This window comes from Symphalangus syndactylus, chromosome 16 (genome assembly GCF_028878055.3).
Source record: "Symphalangus syndactylus isolate Jambi chromosome 16, NHGRI_mSymSyn1-v2.1_pri, whole genome shotgun sequence".
Taxonomy (NCBI): domain Eukaryota; kingdom Metazoa; phylum Chordata; class Mammalia; order Primates; family Hylobatidae; genus Symphalangus; species Symphalangus syndactylus.
In genome coordinates, this window is record NC_072438.2 from 25,022,337 (window position 1) to 25,041,753 (window position 19,417).

The following is a 19,417-nucleotide window of genomic DNA, read 5'->3' on the forward strand; positions in this document are numbered from 1 at the left end:
AAAGGAACTCATGAATAACTATACCAAAATGATAAAGCATAAAATTGTTCAGAAACTAAAACCTAGATCTTGAGCTGTAGATACCGAAAAACTCAGTTTCAAATCCTAACTGGATATGCCAGTTCAAACTTCTTGGAAGACGCAAAGACACTCTTTTCTCTGGGATGCTGAAACGTGATGTGGAGACATAGACATTACTTTGGTACACTGAGGCAGCACCTTTTCCCCTGCACTGCTCCATTCTTTTCTCCCTTCCACCACCCATTTCATATTATGTCTATGCTCAGTTACTCAGATGTATTACAGATACTCAGTTATTCAGCATGCTCAGTTACTCAGATATATTCAGCCACCTGCTCCGGGGCACATACGTTTCAGAGCCTGGATTTAAACTGCAATCTCGCTCATTTCAGTGTCCCCACTCAGCCAAGATCAGCTGCCTACACCCCTTTGCCTCCTCCACTAGAATCTGTCTCCTCTAGTTTTAACCATCCTGGGAGCCCAGCACACACGCAGCCCACCCACACCTTGCTAGGCAACCAGCAACATTGGAAAAAAGAAGCACAAGCTTAATTCCACCAAATTGACCTTTGTTCTTGTCACTTCTCAGCACCATTTTAAGTAACAAACAAATTCATAGCCACCATAGGCATTGTCTGGGTCTATGCCCGTCACTGGTGTCAATTTATAATAATGCATAGAAGATGCCAACTGAATACCCAACGTCTTAGGCACAATAAACTAAAGAGAGAAAGAAAGACATTTAATATCACAATGATTTACTTTACTATGACACATCAAGATATTTTCAAGTTCCATTTGGGAAATATCTTCCCGGCCATGGTGAGGAGAAGAAAATCAAGATCCCAGTCAGATCAGAGCCCGTTGCAAATGAGCAGTAAGCTACTCCAGAGTGAGAAAAGTCACCTATGAATATATGTGGCCCCATGAAGACTGGGCCTTTCCTGGGCATCCTTAACCTGCTCTTTACAACAGCTCTGCAAGAAGGTTGTATTTATCTTGTTTACAAGTGAGGACTTACAGCTCAAAGAGGTTGAGTAAGTATCTGAAGTCACATCACAAATTAGTAGCCAAGCAGTAAGCCAACATTCAAACCCGGACCTATCAGACTCTAAGTCTTAATTTTTGTGCCTACATGGGGCTTCCCCCAAGTACCAGTCTCCCCTGGGGGGGTTCAGTGGTAGAATTCTCACTTGCTGAGTGCTAACCTATCCCACATTCTCTCTCCCATCTGACTCCTACTTTTTAAAGTTTACCCTTGTTCCATCCTAAACTCTCCCATATCTCCAATCACTATTGACTGCAATGACCACACTGTGGTGTCACTGCCTGCCTCCTCCATCAAACTCTAAACCTCTCTAGAAGTACTGTGCACTGAGTCTCATTAGCAACTGCCTCCTTTGCAATGCTTACAATGGGTTAGGCACTGTTCTCAGTGATTTACAAACATACTCTCACTTAATTTTCTCAACAGCCTGATGAAGTGGACAGAGCTGCTCCTCACAGTGACCATCCTGGTTGTTTACAGATTGTCCCCATCATAACTGGTCAATGCCATGCCAACCAGTTACTAAATACTTGTAATATCACTTGCCAACCAGTTACTAAATACTTGTAATATCACTTGTGGAATACACACTATAATGGTGTCTGGCTAAGAGATGAGGAAGCTAAAGCTTAGAGAAGGTGACACATCCAAGGTTACAGGGCAGCACCAGCAATATTCTTTTTTTTTTTTTTTTTTGAGACGGAGTCTCGCTCTGTCGCCCAGGCTGGAGTGCAGTGGCGCAATCTCAGCTCACTGCAAGCTCCGCCTCCCAGGTTCATGCCATTCTCCTGCCTCAGCCTCTCCGAGTAGCTGGGACTACAAGCGCCCGCCACCACGCCCGGCTAATTTTTTTGTATTTTTAGTAGAGACGGGCTTTCACTGTGGTCTCGATCTCCTGACCTCGTGATCCACCCGCCTCGGCCTCCCAAAGTGCTGGGATTACAAGCGTGAGCCACCGCGCCCGGCCAGCACCAGCAATATTCTAGCCCATCCCCTCACTTCACTCCAAACTTCTCTGAGGTTTGTGTCTACTGCAAAGGGGGCGGATTTCAAATAGTTTGTCTGCCCGTCAATTACCAACTATGTGCACTTGGATGAGTAATTAATCTCTATGCACCTAGTTTTCCTCATCTATAAAATGGGGCCATAACATCTAACTCAAATATGTCATGAGGTCTAAACTAAACAACTGTGGTCATCAGAACTCCTGGCTTGTGGCAGGCGCTGAATTATTATTCTTACTAATTTGTTAGTCATTAAAGAAAAGCCCCTCCAAAAGGTACTTAAAACCCTCTACGACCTACTCCCCTCATTGTTCCTCATACCTAACATGTCTGCCTGCCTGTCCCCCACCCACAATAATCACATAAATATGAAATGCATTTTTATTCTTTAAGATTTTGTTTACACTGGTCTTGGATTGCCTTTCCCATTTCTTCACCTATTAAAAAAAAGTTTCTAAAACAACTATCTAGGCTTAGCTCCAGTACCACCTTCCAGAAAAGTCTTCTGCAATCTCTCCACCAGATTCAACCATTTTAAACTATCCATGCATGTTTTTTTTTTTTTTTTACCTCTAGTGAGCAATTTATTCTTTACGTTTTTTTCATTATTTATTTATCCATCCATCTCCCTTAAGGGCTAGAAGCTCTTTGACTCATGTCTGCACTCCCCACAGTATCTAATCAAATGTATGGAGGGGAGGAAAGAAGAGAGGTGGTGAGAAGAAAAAGGGACAGTCCAGAGCTAGTTCAGTAGAGGGTAAGATGGGAGAGCACGTGGGAGAGGTCAGGGAGGAGTTCTGGTTGACCAGGGCTGTTGAATCATCAGTACCCCGGGCATCATGCAACAGGATGAAATGTTCAGGTCCTGATTTCCCATGTGGGCCCCAATTAGCTGAGTGACTTTTATCAAGCTGATTTACCTCTCTGGGCCTCAGTACTCTTCTTTGTAAAATGAAGGAAGTGCACTACGTCTCAAGGAACCCTTCCAACGCTGAATTCCATGCTTCTCTCTGCTCCACCTCCAGACACCTTGCCATTGCCCCTAAGACTGCAATGACCACGCTGTGGTGTCACCGCCTGCCTCCTCCACCAAACTCTGAACCCCTCTAGAAGTACCGTGCACTGAGTCTCCTTAGCAACTGCCTCCTTTGCCCTTAGCACGAGACCTGGAACTGTTTTCCCCGAGTGAATGAATAAATAAATGGCCCGAAAGAATGGAGAGTTCTGAAAACTCCACAACAGAAGTCTAGCTTCAGGTAGAACTGGGAATTTTAGTGGCTTCTGCGGTCAGAGTGGGATGTGATCAGGCCCCTCCATATGTCCTAGTCTGCCTGCGACAGTTCCAGTTATTGCTTGTTGTCCCAGTGTAATTATTACAGTCTCCCCTTTGACTCCCACGTGTCCCCTTTGAACAATAAATTAAATGATCACCACAGAAATGAGGGTGCCTTGTGCTTTAAGTACTGACCATGTACCAGATGCTTCAATCAGCTCTTTCCATACATGATCTTTATTAATTCACCCCAAACCCTTAATATAGGTATTATTATCCCCACTTTACAGACAAAAAAAAAACTGAGTCTCAGAAAGTTCATATGAATGACTGAAGACCTCAGAGCCATTAATAAATAGAGGACTGCCTGAATTCAAAGTCCCACTCTTTCTACTGGACCATGTGGTTGGAGCACGGGGGTAGTGAGAACCAGGATGGGTCATGGTTCTCTGGGCTCAGGGTCAGATTTCTCTTATTCTTACCTCCCTTGTTACATTCTCTCAATTCCTTATTTTTCTTTGCTGGGTCCTATCTCCTCTCCAAACCCCAGAATGGCCACAGTGGGCATTTGTCTCCTCTTTCCATCACTTTTCCTTTGCTACTTCCAGAAGTAAGTCTGTAAGAGTGGACTGTGCTTTGTAACTCAAACTCTTCGAGCAGAGTGCATAGCAGGAGTTGACCTTCACAGTGCCAGGGAGGGTCATGCCCAGCGGACTCAGAGGCATGCACTGTGGCTTCATGAGACTGCTGTCATGGAGAAGGATGTAGGCTTTTTGAGTCTGCCTGTCTGGGTTTGAGTCTACATCAGCCACCTTCAACTATTTGATGTTGGGATAATTGTTTCATCCCTCACAACCTCTGTTTCTTCATCTGTAACTGTCCATTGCCTCTGGTTGTCACAAGAAGACTTGTTCTCACCAGTTGCTGGATGAGAGGAACAGTGAAGACTAGGGCTTGGGATTTTACATGTCCTGATGGAAACTCTGCCTCTCCGTAACCTAGATACTTTGGGCAAATCCCTATTTCATCCCCCTAAGCCTCCAAGGCATCACCTAGATAGAACCTAAAATTCCTCCCACCTATGTCCCTCCTCACTCCACACCCACTACCAACTGCAGTCCTCTCACTCCTGAGTTTAAAGCAATAGCCTTCCATTCTGCCCCTTTCCCTTCCTTCCACCAATTTATTCTCCACTCTGATTCCAGATGGATTTCTTTTAAAGTGAAAATCTATTCATATCACTTGCCTACTTAAAATTCTTCAATCGTTTCCTCTTGCCCTCAGAATCAAGTTCAATCTCCTCCTCAGAGAGAATTACATGGCCAGGGCACCGTCCTGCCCTCTCCCCCTCGTTTCTTACTCTCTAGCCACAGTGAACTTCTCTTGGTTTCATTAAGAGGCCATATTCCCTCCCACTGCCAGGATCTCATGATGCTTTTCTCAGTTTCTAGAATGTTCTTCTCCCCTGCCCATTCCCCACTCCACTCACTCACCCACACCTCATCTAGTTAACTCTTCCTTGTCATGTGAATCTCAGTCTGAACCTTGCTTTAAAGGAAATAAGCCTTTCCTTTCCCCACATGCCAACCTAGTTCACTCATTTACAGGTGTCAGAACCCCTTGTACTTCTTCCCTTTTAAAATTCAGTCCACTCAAAGTGACTTAGTCAGTGGCCATCTTCACTACTAGTCTGTAAGCCCCACAGGAGCAGAGAGCACATCTGACTTGCATCCCACTATATCCCTACATGCTGGCGAATCAGAAGCAAGCCAGAAATTTCACGTATTCATTCACTCACTCATTCATTTGTGCATTAATTCTTTCCATTGTAGTGGGTGGGTATTTCTTTTTTTCATTTTTCATCACCTTTTCTCTGCAACTTCCAGAGATTAATCTGTAGGAGAGGACTGTGTTTTGTAATTCACAGAGGAGAAAGACTCCAAACTCTTTGAGCATAATACATTGCAGGCGTCTTTGCAGTATAAGAGGTTAGGTGTCTTTTAGATCGTCTGCCCTGATGCATGACCCTGGTATGGACCCCTTCCCTTTCCTCTCCTCTAATCTCAAGTTGTGAAGCTCCTCGCTCTGTCTGAAAACCCATCCCAGCAGTGGGATCAGGTAGAGCAGAGAATGACTGACAACTGAAATTTAAGATAAGACACTGGGAGAAGGAGAAGTTTGAAGAAAGAAGCAACAGGATGAAAAATGGCCAAGAGGTGGTGTGGGATAAGAGAAAAAAAGGGAGCCGGGCACGGTGGCTCACTCCTGTAATCCCAGCACTTTGAGAGGCTGAGATGGGTGGATCACTTGAGGTCAGGAGTTTGAGACCAGCCTGGCCAACACGGTAAAATCCCATCTCTACTAAAAATACAAAATTAGCTGGGCGTGGTATCACATGCCTGTAAGCCCAGCTACCGGGGAGACTGAGGCAGGAGAATTGCTCGAAACTGGGAGGCAGAGGTTGCAGTGAGCCAAGATCATGCCACTGCACTTCAGCCTAGGTGACAAAGCTAGACTCTGTCTCAAAAAAGAAAAAAAAGAGAGAGAGAGGGAGAAAGGGAGAGATTATGAATGGGTCCTGAGAGACTAAGACTAAACTGTCCCACCTAAAATTGGACTAGATAAGCCATCTGAACTTCTACCACCCTGTGGATTCCGGATGATGGAAGCATTTCTTGCTGAAGCCTAAAATAAAGAATTGATCAAATGCTTGCTAAAGTTCCCTGTAAATGCTTATAAATTGCTTATCTTTTTGTGTGACTCCTTTTTCAGCAAACACTGATGGCTATCCACTGGAAGCCATTTCTGCCTTCTTCATTAGGAACAGAATCAAAGCTGGGGTACCGTCAGCTTCAATTATGCCCACATTTCCCAGGCTCCCTTACAACTAGCCATGCATACTAAGTGTATGGTTAGGTTAGATCAATGGGAAGGGAGTGGCAATGAAATGTGCAACTTCTGTGCCATCTCCAGGTTGCTTGCCCGAGAGATCCTCTACATCCCTTCACATGAGCTGCATCTCAGAGGGACCGTATAGACAGGACAATGCTCTAAGGAATGGTAGAGTCATAAGACAAAAAAAACAGGAACTTGGCCCATGAATGGCCATATGAATCTGAGCCAGCACATCAGCCTCAATTGCTCACTTTAGGAATGTTACATGAGGATGAATAAGCTTCTGTCTCCCTTAAGTCATGGTATTTTGGGGTATCTTCATTATAGCGGGTTAGCCTCTACCCAGATTCATAGAGGGTGTTTCTCTCCATGTCAGAAGGTATAGAGCTGGGTTTTCAATGATTGGATTTGTGAAACAACAAAGAGCTTCCAGAATGTATGTTGTCTCTTAATAGCATATAGCAATTCTAACAGTACTCCCTTGGGACTTATTTGGCCAAGCAAAGCAAAGCACATTAAATATCATGCACATTGAATTGAGATGCGTTTTGAGGTTCCTATGAAAATATATGCAGATCTTTTATCTATTATCTATATAGCTCAGTTGGTATGCAAATGCTATTTAAGGTTCAGCTCAATACTGCCTCCCTGAAGAAGGCTTCCCTGAGCTCTTCCTACAGATTCAGTCAGTCTCCCCTTTCTTAGGTGTTGCATGTCATTGTACCAGTAAATCTTCTCTACCCAGAGGAGGATGTGTGTGCAATTTCTCTCTTCAATCAAGTTGTAAGCTGCATCACTGCTTTGCATCATTACTTATTTACTTAATAAACATCTATTGTGTACCAAGTACCGTGCTGGGTGCTGGGGACAGAGAGATGAATGAGACACAGTGATGGTCCGCAGAGTCTGATGGATGGAAAGAGACACGTAGATGAAAAATGACAACTCTTTTTTATTGCCACGTGTAGTGTGGCATGTGCTACTGCAGCATCACGAATCTAGGCAGGCAGCTCCAGAGCTTGGTCTCTCAACCACCACGCTCTCTGATGATCCCCAAATGCTTATCTCTAGGACAGGCTTATCTCCTGAGGGTCAGCCGACTGCAACCCCCCTGGGATGATGACACACTCTGACACTTGGGTTTTATCTTTGGGCTTCCCCACAGTCATCACGAACTGCCCTAGGTCCAAACTCACCAGATTGTTCACATTAAATATGTGCAGTTCATTGTATATCAATTATACTCCCAAAAAAGATTTAAAAAAAACTCCCCAGAAATGAAACTGAACAGAGGGGCCACGAAAGAGTGCGTGGACTTGTCTCTGTCCCAGAGAACTCTAACTGTGCATCAGGAAGTTTTACACATGGCTGGTTTACAGTGGGCTTGATTTGAGCCTCTGTGGGTATACCTAGAATCTCTGCTATTTGGGCCTCTTCCTTTAGTCTGATTAAGATTTTTAAATAAGAGACTTTCTTGTGAAATGTCTTTGATCTAAAAGCAAATTTTTAAATTGCAGGGTCAGAGAAAACCAAAGTCCCAAAAAGGAAATCAAACCTACAAATTTAATTAAAATGTAACAAAGCAAGCAACTGATTATGAAGGTCGTAAAGACAATGGGGCCTAGTTATATAATTGTTTTATCTATTTTCTTATTTACAAAGCCATTTTGGTGAAATACAGCTTTTAAGGCAGGATCTGGGTATCTGTAAGTGAATCTAGCACAGGCAATAGCATATGGTAGGGGCTCAACAAATATTTGCTGAATCCAGATTGATTTTTCGTAAGACCCCACTCCTCTCCCTCTTATCCAACTGTAATACATCCTGTATATTTTGAGCTAAAGGCTCAGCCTGAGGCTGCAGAGAGAACAAGGTGAAGGTTAATTAGGAATAGCCAAAATTCCTCTAATGACAGGATTTGGGACTTTTAAGGACAAGCCCTTAGAGTTCATATGCTCCAAAGTTTTTACTCAGTGGAAGAAGGAACAGGAGCCCGTAAGGAAAAACAAACTCTTGCACAATGTTTTGGGCAGAGCTGGGTGGGGAGGGAGATAAATCTAATTAGTAAGAAAATCCAAGTTTTTTTTCAGAACTTGAGTTACATTCCAAAGCGTAGAATATTTACTTGGATTTTAAGATAAGAGCAAGTCAGGGAGTAACACTGCAAGTGAAGTTTTAATCAAATGCATTGTATTAGATTGAATAAAGAAAATGTGGTACGATACACCACAGAATCCTATGCAGCCATAAAAAGAATGAAATAATGTCCTTTGCAGCAACATGGATGCAGCTAAAGGCCACTATTCTAAGCAAAACAACACAAGAACAAATAACTAAATGTTGCAGGTTTTCCCTTATAAGTGGGAGTTAAACATGGGGTACTCATGGACATAAAGATGTGAACGACAGACACTGGGGATTAATAGAGGGGGAAGAGAGGAAGAGAGACAAAGGCTGAAAAACTACCTATTGGGTACTATGCTCACTACTTGGGTGACAGGTTCATTCATACCTCAAACCTCAGCATCTCACAGTGTACCCATGTAACAATGCTGTACATGTACTCCATGAATCTAAAATAAAAGTTGAAATTATAAAAATAAAATTAAAAAAATTTAAAATGCAACATGCATCCTCCCTCCTAGTTCTGCATTCCCTTCTCCCACTGGTTTGGCAGCAAAGGAACACAGGACATTGACAACAATCACTCAGACAACTAGCAGGGAGATTTGTCCTGGAAGGAGCTAGGACATGGGCTGCAGAGAAGCTGATCCTATCCAGCCAAGATGACTCATTGGATCAATAGCATCATTAACAGGAGTCCCCTGAAGGAAAGGGCCCACCACAAAGCTGACTCCTACTCTATCTCAGATGGCTCTATGTGCACATGTAAAAGAGTCAGATCCAAGGCCAGGTGTGGTGGTTCACGCCTGTAATCCCAGCACTTCGGGAGGCCAAGGCAGGCAGATCACTTGAGCCCAGGAGTTTGAGACCAGCCTAGGCAACATGGTGAGACCTCATCTCTACAAAAAATACAAAAATTAGTGGGGTATGGTGGCATGTGCGTATAGTCCCAGCTACTCAGGAGGCTGAGGTGGGAGGATCTCTTGAGCCCAGGAGCATTGAGGCTGCAGTGAGCCGTGATCATGCCACTGCACTCCAGCCTGGGTGACAGAGAGCAAAACCCTGTCTCAAAACAAACAAAAAAAGGGCCAGGAAAGGAGAAGAGGGGATAGCCCAGACTGGGTGAGAGGAAGGGTTAAGGCCAAGAAGCAACCAGCAAACTGCATGTGGGAGCTAGTACCTAAGCCTTGAAAAAGGACTCTCAGGGCTGTAAGCTAAAGGGAGAGTCCAGACTCTGCCTCCAATAGTGCCCCTGTGATCATCACCTCTAACCCTATGATAACAATGGCTACCATGTATTGTGTCCCCAGCACTGAGGAGAAGCTGAGAACCAGTGTAGTCTTGGGGGTATGAGGGTGGCACTAGGAACAGCTGTGTCCTGGAGAAGTATAACTTATGAGATAGGATGAGGCGGCAGATGTAAGCTGTTTTGCACACTAAATAGTTTGGACTTTCTCCTAGGACAGTGGGGAGCCATGGCCAGATTCAAAGCATGGTAGTTCCCAGGGTTTAGGTGACTTATCTGGAGGCTGTGTAGAGAACAGGTTAGCACAGCGGCTCTCCAAGCACTGTCCCCAATCAGCAGCATCAGCGACACCAGAAGACTTGTTAGAAATGCACATTCTCAGACCCTATCTCAGACCGAATGAATCAGAATCTGGGTGGGAGCTTAGAATCTGTGTTTTAACGAGTTTGAGAAGCATCAAGTTAGACATCAGCACAACTGAGAGCACACCGGTTAGGACGCTGCTACTGGTGGCTCTAGAGAATGCTGAGAGAACACGCATGGGGGCAGCGGCAGTCCCTGAGAGGGGAGGATGTGAGTAGCATAAAGAGGCCAGAGGAGCAAGCCTTGGTGACACTCATGAGACAGAAGAAGAGGCCCAAGGAAATTTCACAGATTCCTGGTTAGAAAGAGGTACCATTTGCCAAGAAAGGACACACAGGAGGTGGGGAGGGGGAGAAACGAGTTTGTGGGGGGACAACTGTGCAGGGGTCCTCCCCATCTTTTCCTTCCCTCCCTCCAGCTCAACAGGCCCTCAATCAGCTTCATCCCTAGGCAGTTCTAGAGGACCACAGGGGAGCATGAAGATGGGACCCAATTCAGGATTGTGGTCCTCCCAGGGGGTCTGCTGTCAGCTACTCTCTAGACAAGCCAGTCCTAGAGATAAACATCTGAGAATCACCAGTTACTGGTTAGAGCACGGTGGTGAAGAGACCAAGCTCTGGAGCTGCCCGCATGGTGTTAAGTAAAATTTCTAGGTGGCCATTGATTGGGACTGAGCTCCTCCTGCAGTAGGCCCCCAAAGACCAAATCAAAATGGAGTCACTCATGCTAAAGTTCCACATCACCAAGCCATAACTTAGTTGTTTATATGACTTTCTGAAGAATTAGAAGAGGGAGAAATAGATAACAGCATATCCCCAAACAGGCCAGTTTAAACCTGATTAATAAGGAGGTCCCCTCCGCTTTAACCTTTACAAGGAAAGGACTTTGAAATGACCAACTCATTTTCTGTTCCTTGCGTCTACTTTCTTCAGCCTTTTCCTGTCTATAAATACTCAGTCCCCATGTTGCAAATCAGAGATCTCTGAACCTCTTCTGCTTCTGTGGGTTGCCTGATTCATGAATCATTCTTCACTCACATAAACTCTTAAACTTACCTTGTCTAAAGTTTTTCTTGTATCACTGGTCTCATGATTTCTGTTCTATGATTTACTTGCTGTGTGACCTTGTGCAAGTTGCTCAGCCTCCATTTCCTCGTCTGTAAAATGGGAATGGCAATAATAAGACACACATTTTAGGATGACTGTGAGAACAAAATGAGTTAGTACCTGTAAAGCACTTAGAACAGTTCCAGCAATGCTGTATTCAGGCCAATGTTTAGCTATCATTATTGTCATTATTACCATTGTTATAACCCATGGAAGTGAAGAGATTTGAGAAATCAACGAGGTCCTCTGAGATGGGAGGTCTAAAGGGCTCCTTTGCTCTGCTTCTATTGTAGTGGCTTGAATTCCAGTCCCGACTGCTGGGATGCATGCTTCTCTCTTCCTTCCAGGCCACTGTTCTTCCTTCCAACCTCCTCTCTGCTTATGCCTCCTCCTCATCATTGCTCTTCTCAGCTTTAATCAGTTGACACCACATTAGCTCTCAGGACATATTCAGTGCATGGCCAGGCTGGAAAACAAATTTTCAAGAGGGGAAAGAGATCTTTAATCCATACATTTGTTGAACATCTAATGGGCACTGAGGCCTGGGAGACGGAGTCCCTGGCCTCCAGGAGCACTCTGGCTGAAGGGCAGCAAGGAGGGTGCAGAGCCACAACAAGAGGCCCAAAGTAATAAGCTTTTCTCCCTCACTAGAACCTCCCACCCCCAAATCCACTTAACAATTTGTGTTCTCACTCTGGAATCATCAAAGCATAAGAAATCTGCTATTGGAACAGGAAATGCCAAGATAGCACAAGCTCTTTTTTTTTTTTTTCCAAACGTCCCATCTTTTCTAATCTGGGCTTTGGAAGCAGAGCCCCTTGGCAGGGGGAGAGAAAGCACAATCCAAGCTCGGAAGAGGCAGCGCTCCTGGAGAATGATGGGAAACGGCAGATACCAGCCCACACCCGGAGCAACTCGGGGCAGAGCCGAAGCCTGGGCCTCGGCAGCTGGGACTGATTCAACTTCCTGGTTTTAGCTATGGTCAGCTGGATAGACGGATAGACTCAAATAGAATCCCAGAATGGGTTTTGAGAATGAAATAGAAAGAGAAAGGCCCTGGGGAACAGAAAGAAATCCCCAGAAATACAAAAGTTGGGGAGAGAGAAGGAGAAACACTGAGAGGAGGAGAAAAAGAGACCAAAGCTGGAAAAGCTTCAAAGGAAGAAGGACCTAGGAGAGCGGCAAATGATGGAGAGATCTCATAACTTCTTTTCCAGCCGGTCCAAGGGAGCAGGGAAATTTGATCATGAAAACTGGAAGCAGCAGCTCAGAGAAGGGTCAGCAGAAGATAGCGTATCTGGTGACCCCGCCTTAGGCTTGGAATTACATGATGATTCCCCCAAACATAGCGCAGAGGTGAAGTGACCCACTGATTAGGAAAAATGTGTTCTGTCATCTCTGCAGGGCAAATGGCTTTATATTTTTTTCTTTTTCCAGTCTCTGAAAAAGGATCTCTTCTCCCCCACCATTCCCATCATCCTCGCAAGTCTCGTTCACTGCACAGAAAGGCTGTTTTTACTGAGACACATCTGGGCAAGCCAGAGTCTTTAACGGTATCTCATAATGGCATCAGCTTTTTATGTGTGAGAAATAATGAAACACCTTATTGGTGAAACAAATATCAAAGTGCAAAAGCATTGCTCAAGCAGAAAAAAACAGGAAAATTGCTTCCTTCTGCACCCAACCCATAAGCACAAGTCCCTTCCAAATTGAGGTGTTTGGGGTGTGTGGGGGGGTGTGTGTGTGTGTGTGTGTGTCTTTTTTGTTAGTCTGCCTTTTTTGTTAGTGTGTCTTTTTTGTTTCTGCTTAGAGTTTAATAAAATCCTAAGACAGTTGTTGCATTTCAAGAGGAACATACGGTCCTGTTATTAATGCAGAGTCGCTAGTGATTATATCCTCAGACCTTCAAAAGGGACCCTCAGCCTTCATTCCACTCATCTGGAAAGATAAAGTGTTTTATCAAAAAAGTAATAAGTGCACAATATAGAAAAAAACGAAGAAAAAAGGGAACAACCCTAGTTCTACAATTCAAACAAAATTATTTATGTCTTATTATAATTCTTCCCAGTCTTTTTTGTTCCTATATAGGGACTCTTCCATACTAAATTTCCTTTCTTAAAATCGGTAATCATAGAAGAGCTAATTGGAATTTTTTAAAAGAGAGACATGATGGACATATGAAATTCTTGGCTTCCCAGCATCTATGTCACCTTCCTTTGGTAATTGTGGCCATATTCTCCTTTGGGTATTACTTTTCCAGTGATATACCTGATGGGAATGTCACCTGGAATGTCCCGTGTTCCCCTAACCCTGGGGAGGGCATCTGACTCGCATGAGGCCACTCAGATACTTCTATCCTTAGATGTGCATCTTGAAATTCAAGTGACAGAAAGAGATGAAAATAAAAAGAGCTTTAAGCTTATAAGTCCAGTGCAATTGCCATGTAAGACTATTGCATTGTTCTTGCCACCTTTATACCCCTCCCTCGTGAAAAATGCCTTGGTTCCTAAGCCTGGTTCCCAAACTTTAGTTAATTCTGTGAACTCTCTCATGCTCTTTCAGGAAACTTTATTTTTGCTTAAGGCAAAAAGAGTCAGTCCATTTCTGTCACTTGCAACCAAAGAATCCTAAATGAAAATGTGGCTAAAATGAGGATAGGGATAATAAGAGGTGCTATATTATCTGAACAAATTCTTTTAATAGAATATATTCTGGAAAATATTGTTTAATTACTTGTAGGACAAAATATAATCAGTTGAGACTCCCAGAAATGTCGTAAAACACAAGATAGTACTAACATCTCAGTTAGATTTGGCAGTGTTGATGAGAACATGAGTCCTGGAACCAGAAGATCTGAGTTAAATCCTCGTTTTAACACATACTAGCCTAGCCAGGTGACCTCAAGCAGGTTGCTGAACCTCCCTGTGCCACAGTGTCCTCATTTAAAGAAGATGAAATAAGAGAGCCAAATTCAGGGGTTACATGATAAATACATGCAATGGCTTAAAACAGAAATCATTCAGTGTAATGATAGTTCTTATAAGAATTTGCTTTTCAGAGTCAATGATTGAAAAGAATCACTATCTTCTAATTGGATTCTGTTTCTTTCACTTAATTTGGCAATCTTTCCCTTCTAATGGGAATAGTAGGTTTCATTTAATGTACTATTGAGATAGTTGTGGTTAATTTTACCATCTTCTTGTTTAATATTTATTTTGGATTCCTGACTTCTTTGGGATATATTAAATGTCCCATCTCCTTCTCCTTATAGAGAGGTAGAAGATAGATAGATAGCTAGATAAATAGATAGATAGATAGAAAGAAAATAATAGGTCAATAGATAGTAAATTATAGGTAGACACATAGGTAAGTAAGCAGGTAGATAGATGATACATAGGTAGATAAATAGGTAGACAGAAAATAATACATAGATAGATAGAAAGATAGATAGATAGATAGACAGACAGACAGACAGACAGACAATGTGAGCCCATTCTCATGCTGCTGATAAAGATAAACCTGAGACTAGGTAATTTATAAAGAAAAAGAGGTTTAACTGACCCACAGTTTCACATGGCTGGGGAGGCCTCACAATCATGGTGGAAGGCAAAAGGTATGCCTCACATGGTGATGGACAGAGAGAGAGCTTGTGCAGGGAAATTCCCCTTAGAAAACCATTAGAACTTGTGAGATTTATCCACTGTCATGAGAACAGCACAGGAAAGACCCGCCCCCATGATTCAATTACCTCCCACCAGGCCCCTCCTATGACAGGTGGGAATTGTGGGAGCTGCAATTCAAGATGAAATTTGGGTGGGGACACAGCCAAACTATATTACTATATGATACATAGGTAGATAAATAAGTAGGTAGGTAGGTAGATCATAGATAGATAGATAGATAGATAGATAGATAGATAGATAAAATTGCCATTCTTTCAGTGGTTACTCTAAAGACTATAATATACATCCTTAACTTTAATTAAGGTCTAACATAAGTTAGCATTTTGCCAGTGAGCCATGTAAGGAACTTAGAATCTTCTGATGTTTGACTCCTTTTATTCCCATCCCACCTTATGTGCGATTATTAGTGTACATCTGAGGCTCCCTTAACATTATCCTGCTCCAGGGAGAATCCGGTTTTGCTTCTGTCAGGTAGCTAGGCTGAAAAACCAAGCAGAGATTTTCAGAGATTTAGACGATTTGAGGCCAGGCTTTGGTCTTTGTGAGGGCTGGTTTATTTCCAGGCTTTTACTCCTAGGAAGGGTTTCTTACTAGAGTTTCTGAGCCTCAGCACTATTGACATTTTGCAGCAGAAATTCCTTGTTATGGGGGAGCTACCCTGTGCACTGCAGGCCATTTAGCAGAATGCCCTACTTCTCCCCACTAGATGCCAGTAGCACACCCTCAATTGTGGCAACCAAAAATGTTCCCAGATATTATGAAGTGTCCCTTGAAGGGGCAAAGGTGCCCCATTGAGAACCAGTGTTCCAGGGTGTAGCCCTACAAGATCCCAACCAAAAGTACCCAGTCCCTGAGACAGTCAAAGCTGCAATTGCTTCTCAGCCTCTTTGTTGCCACTTTGGAATGAGGAAAAAGCTGCTCCCAAAAGGGAGCTCACTTCTCTTGATTCCCTCCTCCCAGAGGCCTTAAACTTACACATTTTCCCTGCCTTGTTAACCTGGCCAGCACCCTTACAGAGGGGTGTGTGTGTGTGTGCACGCATGTGTGTGTGTATGTGCGCGCAAGTGCGTGCATGCATGCGTGTGTGTGTGCATGTGTGTGTGTTTGCTTTTCTAGTTCTCAACAGAAACACTGATCTGAAATGACCTGGCTCATCATCTGAAATGACTAGCTCATCATGGCAGAACTCAAGAGTGACAGTCACTTGGAAGCAAAATCTTAAATAGTTTCTTTTGAATATAGATACAGAGGACTGAATGTTCTCTGCAAAGTTCCTGCGTGCGGGGTACAAAGAGGGAACACGTTACAACTAATAATAGAACTGTTATTAGAGGAGTTTTAGACTGAGTTATTCTTTGTTGTGGTCCATAGCCCTGTGCATTATAGGATGTTTAGCAGCATCCCTGGCCTCTGCTACAAACAACAAAAATATCCATGCTTAGAGGAATTTACACTCCAGTTAGTGTAAGAGTATATGCACATTTTAAAAGCCAAAATAAAAAGACTTCAGTTGAGCTACAAAGTATATACGCATCTCAAAAAAAAAAGGCATACAGTAGGAAACTACGGAAAGAGATGTTTATTACAAGCTAAATTCAACCCCTTACTTTTTACAAGCTGTGTGACCTTGGCCAAGTCGAGACTCATCCACAAAATAAGACTGTGGGATAAGAAGATCCACCACCACCGTCGCTTCCAGACCTGAAAGACAAGAAGTCTATCAGAAAATCGGTTTGTGAGGAGGTGGAGCCAAGATGGCCGAATAAGAACAGCTCTGGTCTACAGCTCCCAGTGTGAGCGACGCAGAAGACGGGTGATTTCTGCATTTCCATCTGAGGTACCGCGTTCATCTCACTAGGGAGTGCCAAACAGTGGGTGCAGGACAGTCGGCTTAGCGCACCGTGCACGAGCCGAGCCAAAGCAGGGCGAGGCATTGTCTCACTCGGGAAGCGCAAGGGGTCAGGGAGTTCCCTTTCCTAGTCAAAGAAAGGGGTGACAGACGGCACCTGGAAAATCGGGTCACTCCCACCTTAATACTGCACTTTTCCAACGGGCTTGGAAAATGGCACACCAGGAGATTGTGTCCCACACCTGGCTTGGAGGGTCCTACGCCCACGGAGTCTTGCTGATTGCTAGCACAGCAGTCTGAGATCAAACTGCAAGGTGGCAGCGAGGCTGGGGGAGGGGCGCCCGCCATTGCCCAGGCTAGCTTAGGTAAACAAAGCAGCCAGGAAGCTCCAACTGGGTGGAGCCCACCACAGCTCAAGGAGGCCTGACTGCCTCTGTAGGCTCCACCTCTGGGGGCAGGGCACAGACAAACAAAAAGTCAGCAGTAACCTCTGCAGACTTAAATGTCCCTGTCTGACAGCTTTGAAGAGAGTAGTGATTCTCCTATCATGCAGCTGGAGATCTGAGAACGGGCAGACTGCCTCCTAAAGTGGGTCCCTGACCTCCAAGCAGCCTAACTGGGAGGCACCCCCCAGTAGGGGCAGACTGACACCTCACTTGGCCAGGTACTCCTCTGAGACAAAACTTCCAGAGGAACGATCAGACAGCTGAATTTGCAGTACACGAAAATCCACTGTTTGGCAGCCACCGCTGCTGACACCCAGGCAAACAGGGTCTAGAGTGGACCTCTAGCAAACTCCAACAGACCTGCAGCTGAGGGTCCTGTCTGGTAGAAGGAAAACTAACAAACAGAAAGGACACCCACACCAAAAACCCATCTGTACATCACCATCATCAAAGACCAAAAGTAGATAAAACCACAAAGATGGGGAGAAAACAGAGCAGAAAAACTGGAAACTCTAAAAAGCAGAGTGCCTCTCCTCCTCCAAAGGAATGCAGTACCTCACCAGCAACAAAGCTGGATGGAGAATGACTTTGATAAGTTGAGAGAAGAAGGCTTCAGACGATCAAACTACTCTGAGCTATGGGAGGAAATTCAAACCAATGGCAAAGAAGTTAAAAACTTTGAAAAAAAAATTAGGCCAATGTATAACTAAAATGACCAATGCAGAGAGGTGCTTAAAGGAGCTGATGGAGCTGAAAGCCAAGTTTTGAGAACTACGTGAAGAATACAGAAGCCTCAGTAGCTGATGCGATCAACTGGGAGAAAGGGTATCAGTGATAGAAGATGAAATGAATGAAATGAAGCGAGAAAGGAAGTTTAGAGAAAAAAGAATAAAAAGAAACAAACAAAGCCTCCAAGAAATATGGGACTATGTGAAACGACCAAACTTTCGTCTGATTGGTGTACCTGAAAGTGACAGGGAGAATGGAACCAAGCTGGAAAACACTCTGCAAGATATTATCCAGGAGAACTTCCCCAATCTAGCAAGGCAGGCCAACATTCAGATTCAGGAAATACAGAGAACATCACAAAGATACTCCTTGAGAAGAGCAACTCCAAGACACATAATTGTCAGATTCACCAAAGTTGAAATGAAGGAAAAAATGTTAAGGGCAGCCAGAGAGAAAGGTTGGGTTACCCACAAAGGGAAGCCCAGCAGACTAACAGCGGATCTCTCAGCAGAAACTCTACAAGCCAGAAGAGAGTGGGGGCCAATAGTCAACATTCTTAAAGAAAAGAATTTTCAACCCAGAATTTCAAATCCAGCCAAACTAAGCTTCATAAGTGAAGGAGAAATAAAATACTTTACAGACAAGCAAATGCTGAGAGATTTTGTCACCACCAGGCATGCCCTAAAAGAGCTTCTGAAGGAAGCACTAAACATGGAAAGGAACAACCGGTACCAGCCACTGCAAAATCATGCCAAATTGTAAAGACCATCAAGGCTAGGAAGAAACTGCATCAACTAATGAGCAAAATAACCAGCTAACATCATAATGACAGGATCAAATTCACATGTAACAATATTAACTTTAAATGTAAATGGGCTAAATGCTCCAATTAAAAGACACAGACTGGCAAATTGGATAAAGAGTCAAGACCCATCAGTGTGCTGTATTCAGGAAACCCATCTCACGTGCAGAGACACACATAGACTCAAAATAAAGGGATGGAGGAAGATCTACCAAGCAAATGGAAAACAAAAAAAGGCAGGGGTTGCAATCCTAGTCTCTGATAAAATAGACTTTAAACCAACAAAGATCAAAAGAGACAAAGAAGGCCATTACATAATGGTAAAGGGATCAATTCAACAAGAAGAGCTAACTATCCTAAATATATATGCACCCAACACAGAAGCACCCAGATTCATAAAGCAAGTCCTGAGTGACCTACAAAGAGACTTAGACTCCCACAAAATAATAATGGGAGACTTTAACACCCCACTGTCAACATTAGACAGATCAACGAGACAGAAAGTTAACAAGGATATCCAGGAATTGAACTCAGCTCTGCACCAAGTGGACCTAATAGACATCTACAGAACTCTCCACCCCAAATCAACAGAATATACATTTTTTTCAGCACCACACCACACCTATTCCAAAATTGACCACATAGTTAGAAGTAAAGCTCTCCTCAGCAAATGTAAAAGAACAGAAATTACAACAAACTGTCTCTCAGACCACAGTGCAATCAAACTAGAACTCAGGATTAAGAAACTCACTCAAAACCACTCAACTACATGTAAACTGAACAACTTGCTCCTGAATGACCACTGGGTACATAACGAAATGAAGGCAG